Below are 13547 nucleotides of genomic sequence, written 5' to 3'. Positions count from 1 at the left end.
TTTCTTATCTGTGCATGGAAAAGAATATACTGTATTATGAGAAAGGGTAGCAGATAAGCCTGATGGTGTTTCCATACAGATGGTCTGTTCGAACTGGATGTTCTCTTTCCAGGATAATCCAAATGGGAAGGGATAATCTATGTTTGGTGCTAGCAAATAACAGAGCTGCACAACAGCTATTCAGGTTATTTGGGAGAAACCATTAGGAAAAATAGGAATTCTTCTTAACTGCTTAGTGCAGTAAAAGCTGAACTGAAAATTTGGCCCAAGCAGTTTGAATGAAAAAATATAAATATTTCTCTTGATAAAGATTTACAAGGTAATGCATGGTGATTTGTTTTTATGAGAAATCAGCATCATTGAGCATGCACTTGATGGTTGAACCTGCAATCTTGTTTCCTCAGCCTTGATTTTCATGAAGCATAGATCCTCCATTTCAATGCTATTGGCACATGCTCTGTTTCCTCAAGATAAGTGGTAGAGATAAGAGCCACCACTCTTATCTCTGATCTCTTATCACCACTCTGCAATTGGTGAAGGGGACCTCAACCTGTTCTTTTGCTTCTCCACTGAGGTTAAACCTCAGGAAGCTGTGATGGCCCACTATTCCTGTTCTCAGCTATGACACTCAAAAGGTGATTTTGGACCAGTTGCAACTCTCTGCTTAACTTAGATTTAGCTGTACAGCTAAATTGCAAGGTGGGGAAAGATTCAGGGCATCTTGCTAACCTTTCACCTGGATTATTAAATTGCTGAAGTGAATGCATCATTGTGCCTTACCACCAGTTCACTGGGCTTATTAACCTGAAAAGAGAGGTACTTTTTTTCTTGCTGCAAAAAAGATTCTTGCAGTGAGACAAGGATGAGGACCAGAGGAGGCAGTGGTTGGATGCAGATTTCTGTACTCCCATTAGCCAGCTAGGAGTTCTGGTAGGATCATGGGAGGTACTGAGCATTGTGAGATGGCAATGTAAGTGCCTTCTGGCTCCTGGACTACCACATTGGTGAGGGAAGGGAGAGATAGGAAGGGAAGGGGGAGTGGAAAGGTGACATATCTGCATCAGATGATGATCGAAACCTGTGTGTCTAGCCCAGTGATGGACTATAATCTTCTAAAACACATACTCCTAACGGTTCTATTCTGAGTCTTGATTCCCCCCAAAGCAGTGAAAATGCAGGAAAACTCACATGGCTGGTTACAACATATGACATGTCTTAGTTTAGTCTTAATCTTCAAAGGGGAGATGATTAAGTTGAAATGTTGACTTGAAAATAGATTTTGCATCTGTACTCAAGAAATAGGATCTATAGTTTCTGCACCTGCTTTTCTTCCATTAATGCAGCAATGTCTCTTAATTCTGTCATGTTTCCCACTGCCTGATGGGACTACAAAGACCGAGAGCTCTAGTCCCGCCATAGTCATGAAAGCCGGCTGGGGGACCTTGGGCCAGTCACTCTCTCAGCCCAACTCACCTCACAGGGTTGTTGTGGGGAAAAGAGGAGGAGGAAGGAGTATTTGGTATGTTTGCTGCCTTGAATTACTTATAAAAATAATAAAGGTGGGATAGAAAATAAATTTTTAAAAAAATTATATGCTAAGCATGGCTCTCCTTCACCAGACCTGCAACTGGTGTGCATACTGGCCACAAGATTCAATTCAGGGATCATTTTGTCACTTTGAAAAGAGCTCACTTCAACTCAGATTTAATAAAAGTCTGCTATGACCCAGAAACCAGTTTGCGATTAGAGTTGTAGTCCCTATTGCCTAGTACAGGAAAAACAAACAGATGTAACATTTCTTTCCCAATAAAATGGGATGCAACGTTGAGAAATAAACAGTTCTGAAGGTATGATGACTCTCCAATTTTAGAAATATAGGTAAAGAAATTTTGGAACTAGGACCCTTTAAACTTTGATTAATGAAAAATGCCTGTAACTTTGTTCTTTTGGGGCAGAATTTGATGACTTTGGAAGCACATTTGCTGATTCTGTGGAAATAAACATCAGATTTCAGATACATAAGAGTGAAAAGTTTTGTTTTGCAAAAGCAGTTCTTACAAATAGAAGGTTGTAAACACAGATTAATTCATCCCTCCTAGTGAGTGATATGGTTAAACTGAAAGGAGAAGTTACCAGCCTCCTTACCCTCTAACCAACCTTGCCAAACATCACCTGGATTAGCACACTGGATTTCAGTGAAGGAGAAACTTGCCATCCCATAATCCTGCTCAGCATTACTGGGAAGGGGATTGGGTATTACAGTACAAAACTCTTCAGTAAGGCATTGAGAGAAATGGGTCTAAGGGTTTGGTTGACTGGACATAATTACATTTGCTGGGGAGTCCACCCCTGGAGCTGAGAACATTTTCTTAGCACACGCTAATGTTATACAGACAGCAATTTGGAAATTTCATTCAGTGACGGTCCTTAAAAACATTGCCTATGGCAATTAGGAATTAAATCCACGTATTACAGCAAGGATGCAGAACTTCTTTCAAGTTAAGACCACTCTGAACTTTATATAATATGCAGAGCCTAGATCCAAATTACATGATAGTTTTAGGTTAAGGACGGAAATGAATGCCTTAAGCTTCCCTACTTATTTAACCTTCCCCTCAATCCTCCTCCAAACCAAAAGGCATTTCTGTTTTGTCCATTCAGGAGAGGCCTCTGGGGCCATAAAAGGGGTCCAAATGGTCACATGCAAGCCATACTTTTCACTTCCCTGATTTACTGCATACTTTCCGTGTTTATTTAAGTACATCCTTATCTCTGGATAAAGGCTGCCTGCAATGCAATGTGATTTAAAGCACCTGTTAGCTGTGTTGCATGTACGCGTTCCATATGATTAAAAGGCAGAGCTTTTAATCGCTTACCTCTAAAATTGTCCCAAGTTTTTGTTCTGGCTCCACTTTTTTTTTTAATGTGCCCCTGGCCTATATATACCTCCTTCACTTCATCTATCTTAAAACGTCAACATGCACATCTGAAAAAATCCTGTAATACCTTACTCTATTTGCTTGCCTGAATCTTTGGCTAAGCACGTTCTTTTGAATTCTTATTTAGCTATGGCAAATGATTGCTAGTTATTTGGCAAACAGTTTGTGTCCATCAGCATCAATTCCTCTAAAACTCATGTTTATGGGGATCTTGCAAAACCCGAGAGAGAGATTAATATCAGTTAGCCAAACTTTCTGCCATCTTTACTAATACCAATATAAGAGAACCCAAGATGCCAATTAAACAGTCTTAAGTATTTTCATATTGTAGTAAAACAGCTAATAAAAGTAGTGTGGGCGGTCTTTGGCTTCTGTAATTTAGCAACACTGATCTGATTTAGAAGTCAGACTCATTGTGTAAAGAGTGTTTAGAAAATAACAAGATTTACCACCAACTTTTACTAGATATCATGGATCAGCATAATTTCATTCAGATGTGTATAAAATTATTCTGGTGCCATTTAGGGGGGGAAAATCCACTTTCTATAGGGCAAGTAGAATTGGAGAAGCTTGTGGCTGTGTTCATAAAACATCTTGCTTATAGTTAACTAAACCATAGTTTAATCATGCTGAGCCAAACACCTGTGTGTGCTATGTTTGCTAGTTGGTAGTCTGTTGTGTGATACAGCCCGCTTGTATTTTTCTAGGATTCTAATCTATCCCCAAAATATTTTTTTCACTGCTAGAGTTTAAATTTAAATTAAACCTTTGTTTGATTCTATATAAAAACATGAAGTCATTCTAAATCATGGTTTTACAGTTAGCATTTCAGATGACTCACAAGGACTATTACTAAGTGACATATATTTTTAGTCCTTCAGCCAGCTTGACGGTAGCAGTTAACCTTACCCTTCTTTTAACTTGTTTATAAAGCCAAGTCTCCAAGGTGAGCTCAGCTCCTGGGAACGTAACAGACACATCCATGTAAGCTGCTTGGCAACGGTATGGGAAATATGGAAGTAATTCATACTGCCTACTTCTGGGACCTTTTTCCACTTCCCAGGCTAGCCTACAGCCTTGGGATTTCTTGGTAATCACCCATCCAACTACTAACCAAGTTTGACTCTGCTTAGCTTTTTGAGATCAGCCAAGCAGAAAGTTATGGATAACAGAGCCCTGGCTTAAACAATTCTTTGTGTGATCTCCATCTATATTCCTTCACACAACCAAAGTATTCTAGGAAGTTCTCAGAGAATTGTTTGTAGAATATGCTTAATCACATCTGATGCAAACCATGTTAAGTATTTACCCAGTTGCTTGGGGCTAATTGATCCCCCAACTGAGGGCAATTCCAGTTTTCCTAAGTGGTAGTGGCTAGTTGGCTCTCAATTTTTGTGGTTCCTTTATTGTGATTTTTATACAATTTAAAATCTTGCAATGGCTTTTTTTCATCCTTTATGTGCCCACAGGCTATGGAAAAAAATGGGAAAAGGAAGATTTAGCTACAGCAACCCCTTTTGTAATCACTCTAGTCTTCCACACCAAGCCACAAACTAGCCTGCCCCATTATATTTTAGTGTGTTCTACAAACCAATTGCTATCATGTTCTGTGTACATTGTACAAAGACAGCACTCCAGAAGCCTGGGTTAAGTCCATAAACTGCAGGAAAGAGTGTTCAATAAATGCAACCTCACTGGTTGCTCTCACAGACCAGGCTAAACTACAGTTGAGTTGAATAGATTGTACCTGAGCCTGTTGTGGGAACTCAGCCATGCTAAGTGAACTATCATGTTAAATCATAATATGATTTGTTTGGGCATAGCATGTTAATGTGTTGTGTAAACCTGCATTTAGTGCTTAAAGTATTGTGTGAACGTAACTCCTCTGCCTGAAGGCCAAATGAAAGCTTTTCAAAATAATACTCTTTCCTGGATAGAGCCAGTCTGGTGTAGTGGTTAAGGCATCAGGCTAGAAACTGGGAGACTGGGAGTTCTAGTCCCGCCTTAGGCACAAAGTCAGCTGGGTGACTTTGGGCCAGTCACTTTCTCTCAGCCCTAGAAAGCAGGCAATGGCAAGCCATTTCTGAAAAACCTTGCCAAGAAAACTGCAGGGACTGTCCAGGCCATCTCCAAGAATCAGACATGATTGAATGGATTTAAAGAAAAAATGGATAATAGCTTACAACAACCTGTGTGAACTCCCTTGGTTAAAAAGTATACCTTGCAGGAGGTGAGACAGCTTGATACCAAAACCCTGTCTGTGTTTGTATGGGCATGCTGTTCTTTGATGAGACAGATATTTTTCCCATTGAGATTAGTACAATTTAATACTCAGTTAATCACTCTACTTTTCCTGTAGAAGGACGGCATCAGTGTAGGAAGTGAAGAAAAGAGGAAGCCTAAGAAATACAGAGATCCGTTTCCTCAATTTTTTGAGCAAGGAAGCTGTTCTCTGGAATAACTAAGCATAGCCTATAAAAACACTTTTTTAAAAATTGTATGGATCTACAGTAGTTCCAAATAATATGACATAAAGTTTACAAGGCAGCAGTAAATACGCCTATTTAAAAATCAGTCATAGCTTTCAAAAATCCAAATAAGTCTTGCTTTGCTTTAAGAACTTGTCCTAACTTCTAGTTAGATTTCTAGTCCCACCTTAGGCACACAGTCAGCTGGTGACCTTGGGCCAGTCACTCTCTCTCAGCCCTAGGAAGCGGGCAATGGCAAAACACTTCTGAAAAACCTTGCCAAGAAAACTGGAGGACCAGTCCAGGCAGTTGCCAGGAGTCAAAAACTGACTTGAAGGTACACACACACTCTTTCCTGGATCTGGATATCTCAGGCAGTTGAACTTCAGATGAATTAAGCTATGATAACCTTGGACAAAACCATGATTAAGGTGCTCTGACCCAAGAGATAGATTCTTATGACACACTTACTAATCTTACTGATGCTCAAGTTGAGATTCCATATCCAAATGACACAGAGACTATACTATAGAGGAAAATTACCAGAACATTGATCACAGCATCTGGACTATCCCAGCAGTTACTCCAGAGGATGACGACAAGTGGAAAACTGTCATCTGGAGCCAATGACATTCTGTGACCGAGACAAGGCCACTGTGGGGAAAAAAAGCAGTATGGAAACTTCCTACCCAAGGTTGCATTTGGAGCAGAGCCTTGAACCATCAGGACAGCTGAGGGCAAATTAACAAAGATAATTAATCCTCCGTCTTCAAAGTCTGAACAGGTGGTACATATTCTTCTGAAAGTTAACACACAGGAGATGAATTGGATGTTACTAAAAGGACTCTGTGCATGTACATGATTCTTGGGAGAAAGGAACATTTCATACAGCTGGGTTTACAATTCATACAGCTGGGTTTACAATTCACATTGCTGTAATCATCATTCACAAACTACCAACCACGTTTTAGTCCAGCGGGTAATGAAAACCCAACAGTGCAGTTAATGAAAAAAAAAGTTTTTGATTACATGGAAAAGCATATTTGATAACCCTATGAGCCTTACTGCCAAAGACTGGGCTACCAAATTCTATATATCCTGCTTAATATTTAATAGCATTTATTTAAACCTAAGCCTTACTAAAACCGTTCTGTTGAAAATAAGCATGCTCATATTTTGAAGATTTTATTTCTTGCATTTCCAACTTTGTTTAGGCTGCACGGTTTACATCACCGCCCCTTCCACGTGTGTTTGTGTATATGTGTACACCATAAATAACACACCCGAAAGGGAAACGCCTGACGGAGCTGCGCTCGATTTAGGCGACAATAAACACGTCGGTCTCTCCCCTGCTACTGGGCTCCTCGACGGCTTCCAGAAGGAGAGCTTCCAATGCTACCGTTTAGCCTCTGCAGGTTAGTTGAGGGTGGGCAAGTCATCGGCCATTTGGGTCACGCGAAGCCACTCGACGCTCGGCTCCTCTCGGAGTCGCGAGCGCAGCATAGTCAAAGGGCTGGGCGGAATGCAACTCGGCGCGTGCTCCAGAACGTTCGCGTCCTCCGCGGGCGGGCGCGCCTCACGTGACCTGGCCGGCGGAGAGAGGAAGATGGCTGTCGTCTCTTTGGGTTGAAGGAAACGGAGCGCTGCTCAACCCACCTTTGCACCACCACCAGCAGCAGCAGCAGCAGCAGCAGCAGCAACAACGCCGTCCTCTTCCACGCTCGTACCCGACTGCTCCCTTTCGCTGGTAAAAGGCGTGCAGGCGAAGTAAACGGCGGCAAGGGGGGAGGGGGTTGGGGAGGGCGGTGGTCGCGGGCATCAGACAAAGGGAGCGGAGCCGCCCAGCCGCCTTTCTTTTCCCCGTCCCCACCCGGGGCTTCTCTCTGGCCCGGCAGTTGTTTAGGCTACCTCAGATGATCGTGCAGTTGATGGGGATTGGGGTGCAGAGAGGGGTGAGGCTGCTGTCCAGCGATCTGTGAACAGGTTGTTGCCTTTCTTCCGAACCTTTCCCCTACATTTCCGCACGTTTGAGTGTGTGGATGCTTTGAGTGTGGTGCTGGAGTGGCTGTGTAACCTGTTAATTTAGCTAATGGTGTAGAGTCGAGTACAAAAGAAAGAAAACGCCGGTCCCTGGCCGTTATCTGAATTCCGCGGGTTCTATTTCTGAATAGATTTTTTTCGCACTTTCTGTTACAGTAGTGTGCTGGCTGCTAGAGAATAGCGCCCAATTAGTTTCAGCTTAAGTCAAGAACACCATAACATAATGCTTAATGTTAATCAGTTTGGCATTTTGCTACTTAAGCATACAACAAATGTGGGTTTGCCCAGGCTTTTCTGAGGTTTAATCCAACATTCTGAAGTAGCGTTTTAGATGGAATTGCACTTACGAATTATTATGTGCTGTGTTCCATTATCTGACCTAGGCTTCTTCATTTCCATTAATTTTGCAATTTGTAAAATTTAATTTCCATTAAATTTTGCAACTCTTTTGCAGTGTAATAACCAATAAAGCTGTGTCTGTCAGTGTTTTCATTAAGAACACCTGATAAATTGTGTATGCCAGCATAATTTCTTGCCTTTCAAAGCACTTAGTGATAAATGCATTCTGGCCACATTAGGATGACATGCTGTACATGAAACCTCCTGGCAATAATATGTCTGACTCCCTTTTAACTGCCAAGGTGGCAGAGTTGAGATATGTGAAAGGATTTGAAGTGGCGTGCTTTTTGAGTCCAAATGAAGCAAAGAATAAGAAACAATGAGTAAATTGACGTTCTTGGTTGGTGAACATTTGTGCTCTTGCTATCCAAGCATGCTTTATTAAAATTATTTCTGACATTTTTTAATTATTTGGAAGGTCTCAGGTTAGGTCTTAGTATTTCCAGTTAGAGAGAGAGCCTTCAAGCTGCTTGCCAGCTGAAGTAGATCAGTATTTGCCAATCTGGGGCCCTCTAGATGTGGGCAGTTCTGAAGTCAATATATCTGGATTTAGTCTGATTTGGCTATGTTTACAGAACACTGACCCACAACTACATTTTATTCTAATGTTGTTTGTGAACTCAGTGGTGTAGTTTATGATCAATGTGTCTTGCAAACCAGAAGAAAATGTGTTAATTAAAGAAACCATGAATAAACATGTTGTGTAAACACTCAGGCTGAGTAGATACTTTTCTAGCCTGCTTTGTGATTCTGTGTGATGAAGGAGTGTTAACTGATTATTGACCTTGACTGAGTGGTGAACAGTGTGTTGTTTAGGTGTGCTGAAGTTCTGTATTTTTGATGTTAAGAGAGTCTTCCCACTTGTGGCCTTATTGCTGGAAAATACTGCTTTCCTACAGCATTATGTCTGTAAAGATTTCAAACAAGTGTGCAAGACGAGTGTTTCTCTTATATAAATTATTTTGTGAGAATATTAAAAAACATGTTGGGACCAAAAACTGATCTCATATACAGAAGAGGGCCCAAAACCTGATCTAATGGACTTGAAAAAATTAAATGGATTCTGAATAATGAAAAATAAAGAACATGTCATGAGTAAGGATGGCGAGCAGGGGGCTCCCACCCAGACTGTCAAGCGCATGCGTAGCACTGAGGAACTGTTCATCCATTCAAAGAGACACAGATCGGGACCGCCTTAACCTTTGGGGTTTATATGGCGGGGTTTTCCCACGCTTCCTCAGTTTGTTAGGATTCTTGTTAAGTACTACTAATAAATATTAGAGACCAAGTCATTGTCTCAGTGTATTTCCTGGTAATCAGGACAGAACATTAGAGGATAAAATCTTTACGATGGAATTATAAAGAGTGCATATTGCTTTTTAAATAACCGTTTAAACTGAATGACAGGGAACTGGGTAGTTGCAATAGGACAATAAGTGTCGTCAGAGCCATTGCTTATCTTGGGGTTAGTCGTAAGCATTCTTATTTAAAACTGCTGTTACTAAAATTGTCTACATAGGAGTTCATTCCATTTGTCTATGGAAGCTTTCCTTCACATTTCCTCAAGCTAGCTGATATCAGGTTGCAATAGAGACAAACAAACGAAAATAGAAAAAAATAATAAAGGACACTTTGAAAAGTGACTACTACTAAAATAAACTCAAGAGTGAATTCTTTGTGTACTGTACTAAAACACAGCCAATATATGTAGCCTATCCTAAGGACATTTTCTTATTTAATGTTCTGCAGGCTTAAACTCTCTTTTTTTTTTATCCATTCAGTTGTGTCTGATTCTCGGAGATAGCCTGGACAAATCCCTGCAGTTTTCTTGGCAAGGTTTTTCAGAAGTGATTTGCCATTGCCTCCTTCCTAGGGCTGACAGGGAATGACTGGCCCAAGGCCACCCAGCTGGCTTTGTGCCTCAGGTGGGACTAGAACTCATGGTCTTCTGGTTTCTAGCCTGGTGCCTTCACCTTTACACCAAACTGGCTCTCTAAACTCTCCTTACTAGGTAGTAAGTCTTCTCATATAAAAGTTTTTTACCTCTTGAGTCTGTACATTAACATATTTTCTGCAAACACACTGTTTAAATGATGATAAATAACGGCAGGTTTAGTGTGCAAGCTTTTACATTTTTACATTCATATTGGACATGGTGATATGGAAGGGTTGATATAAATATGTAGCTGATTAATGCTTCATATATGAAAAAACCCAAATTGAGAAGAAAATAGTCTATGAGATTAGACATCAAATGATGTTTAGACTTTATGTCATCAAGCAATGATAGGAAAATCATGAGCTTTGTCTTGGCCAAAAGTGGAACTCCTAAATATAGCACTTAGTTTAAAGTGTACACTTCTAGCAAGTCCTTAGAATTGCAGAATTCACTTTATGGGCCCTGCTAAATATGTATGTTTAACCCTGTTACAGATTTTCAGTGGGGCTATAGCCGAGGTGGGTTGTTTCTTTTTTGTTGAGGGCCACATGCTTTCAAGGACTGCACTTAGCAGCTGCAGAACTGAAAATTTATCTATTTATTTCTCATATTTCTACACCTCTCATGGGAAACCCCTTTTTTGTCTGCCATTCTCCCAACTTTTTTCTCAAAGATAGGAGGGTATTTCTTACCAGAAACATGAACTGAACATACAGTATGTGGAGATGCATTCTAATATAGAATGAAGGCTATAGTTTGTCCAATACTTGTCCTAATGCTTTGAGTGGAAGATAGCAGATGTTTTCACTGGTGCCATTACTATACATCCAAGGAACAGTTCTTGCTAGATTTAATTGGTTGCCTTCCTATTGCCTCCCTGGCTCATTGTGGGTCACCTTGAGTTGACTTTTTCAATGAACTGTGTTGCTGTATTCGGTAGGGAGAGTTTGCCAAATAATGTGATCAACCTGTGTTTTTGTTTGTTTGTTTATTTAGTATTGTGCAAACCCAGGCAGTTCAGTAAACTTAGGTTTTTAACACTTTTGGGAAGTTTAAGACTTGATTTGTTCTTGTGCGTCCTCAGCTATACTAATGCATAGGTAGTTTTTGATGTTGACTGTCAGACTCCAGGATGTGGCATCCATAAAGTATTACAGAGGGATATGACTACATGATACAGCTTGCTCCCAATCTGCAAAAAATGGATTTATGCATTTTTCTAAATTATAGGTTGGATCAAAAGAACCTTCTTCCAAAATAACAAGGCTTAAGCTATGGCCTGTTGTTTATGGTATGTTAAAAGTTCTTGAGTAAAAAATCAGGCTTATAATTACAGAAGATGTCAGATATGCTTTGTTGTATGCTTATAATCCTACTGATATTTGATATTCTTGTATTCTTAGTTTTGGTAGCTTTTTTATAAGAACTTTATTAATTTTCAAAATATAATTAAAATATAAAATATAGAGTATAGAATATAGAAAAGCTAGAATATAGAACTAAAGGAGAAAAACTATAAAAGTGCAAAATAAACAGACACAGAAAGTGTCTTCTGACTTTCTCCAATACAGATATGAATAAGTTTACAAATATAATCTCTTACCATTAGTTAAACCTTAGTAACATTATTTCTATCAAAACAAACCATTTAATCACTAAAACCCAAAATCAAAGGTTCATTTTTTTCTGACACAAGCAAGTAGTCTAAAAGTGGTTGCCAAGTAAAAATAAATCCAGAAACAGTATTTTCTCTTATTAACGCTGTTAACTTAGCCATTTGGGCCAGCTCCATCAGTTTGATAATCCAGTCTTCCACTTTGTCCTGTCCCAGCCCAAATCACACGCAGTACACCAGGGAGGCAGTTGCAGACCTTACTGAGGAACTTGTGACGTAAAAGAACAGGTGGCAAGGAAGTGTGAGTACAAACGCGCACACTCTACAGAAACAAGCCCAAAAGTCCCGCAAGTGTGCCATAAAGGAGTTTCACGTTCAAAACAAAATTAATCAAATGAGTCCAAGGGTCCAGAGTCAAGTCACGAGATTTACGATCAGGAGTCAAGGCACATGGAATCTGGTAAGCAGATGGTTGTCTCCAATGATAGGTCTGAGCTTGCGGCTCCCTTTTTATAGAGGCCAACCCAGGTGGAGCTTATGTAGGAGGGCGGGGCTACTTTCTCGCGCATAGCCTTGCCAACGTCTGCTTTTCCTTCCTCCCTTCCGCTCTCCTTTCTCTAGAATTGGGAGGGGGTGGCAACCCTGTGTCCTCATCCCCGCTGAGCAGTGACACCTGACCCTGCTGCTCATTGGCCAGCCCCACCTCCTCTGCCTGCCTGCCTGCCCCCATCGCTGCCTGCACGCCCTCCGAAGCTGTCCCCGGGCCTGGCTGCTCTTCTTCGTCCTCCGACTCCGAGCCCCCCATGACATGCTGTAGGTATTTGTGGATCTTTCCATAGTTGGCGTATAAGAGTCTTGCTGCTGTAATCATATATGAAAGCAAAGTCCCATGTTGTTTCTCAAGCTGTTTCTCCATCAAAGCCAAAAGGAACAATTCCTTTTTTTTTTTGTAAGTCCACTTTAAGAATCTTTTGAATATTAACACATATTTGATCCCACAATTTTTTGGCCTTCTTGCAAGTTGCCAAAGGTGATAGAAAGTTCCTTCACCAAGAGAACATTTCCAACAAACATTTGTTACTTCATTATACCTTTCTGACAACTTATCAGGAGTTAAATACCAGTGATACACCATTTTATAAAAATTCGTTTAAGTTAAAATTCAAAGTAAATTTCAAATCTTTGTTCCACATGTTTTCCCATTGCTCCAACATAATTGTTGTTGTTTATTCGTTTAGTCGCTTCCGACTCTTCGTGACTTCATGGACCAGCCCACGCCAGAGCTTCCTGTCGGTCGTCAACACCCCCAGCTCCCCCAGGGATGAGTCTGTCACCTCTAGAATATCATCCATCCATCTTGCCCTTGGTCGGCCCCTCTTCCTTTTGCCCTCCACTCTCCCTAGCATCAACATCTTCTCCAGGCTGTCCTGTCTTCTCATTATGTGGCCAAAGTATTTCAGTTTTGCCTTTAATATCGTTCCCTCAAGTGAGCAGTCTGGCTTTATTTCTTGGAGGATGGACTGGTTTGATCCAACATAATATTGTATCCAAAATTCTTAGTCCATTTAATCATACATTCTTTAACATGTTCATCTTCTAAATTCATCTGTAACAACAGTTTACATCTTTGTAATGACATCTTCATCATTTGTACAGAGTTCCATTTCAAATTGAGTTGTTTCACTAACAAATTTAAAATTCTTTTTATCCACTTTAAAATGTTCCAACAGCTGCACATAAGTAAACCAATGACATGTAAAACCTTCCAACTCTAACATTTCCCTTGTTTTAAGCTTCGGTTCACCCTCTTCAAAGCTTAACAAATCTTTATAATTTAACCAACTTGTTCTTCCCACATTTTCTCTTCTAACAAATGCTTCATGAGGTGACAACCATAATGATACATTAGGAGACAATCTTGCTTTATATTTATTCCAAACCCTCATTATGGCACTCCTAACAAAATGATTTTTAAAATCTTTATTAACTTTAACTTTGTCATAACACAAATAGGTGTGCCACCCAAATCTCAATTCATGTCCTTCAAGTTGTAATAACTTCCTGTTCTTGAGAGTTATCCATTCCTTCATCCAAAGCAAACAACAGTCATCAAAATAAAATTTTAAATCAGGTAAACCCAAACCTCC

General features: G+C 40.2%; 1 protein-coding gene across 4 annotated transcripts in view; it reads left to right on the top strand.

The window, feature by feature from the left end:
- Positions 1–7071: 7071 nt before the first annotated feature.
- Positions 7072–13547, top strand: part of KIDINS220 (kinase D interacting substrate 220) — a 65320-nt gene continuing 58844 nt past the window's right edge. For all 4 annotated transcript variants that reach the window (XM_063314248.1, XM_063314240.1, XM_063314232.1 and 1 more), the window contains exon 1: positions 7072–7154. The gene's annotated coding sequence lies outside the window, so the exon portion shown is untranslated. The remainder of the gene's footprint in view (positions 7155–13547) is intronic.

This window comes from Candoia aspera, chromosome 1 (genome assembly GCF_035149785.1).
Source record: "Candoia aspera isolate rCanAsp1 chromosome 1, rCanAsp1.hap2, whole genome shotgun sequence".
In the NCBI taxonomy this organism is placed as follows: Eukaryota; Metazoa; Chordata; class Lepidosauria; order Squamata; family Boidae; genus Candoia; species Candoia aspera.
Note: the sequence above shows the minus strand (reverse complement) of the source record. Positions and strands in the feature narration are given on the sequence as shown.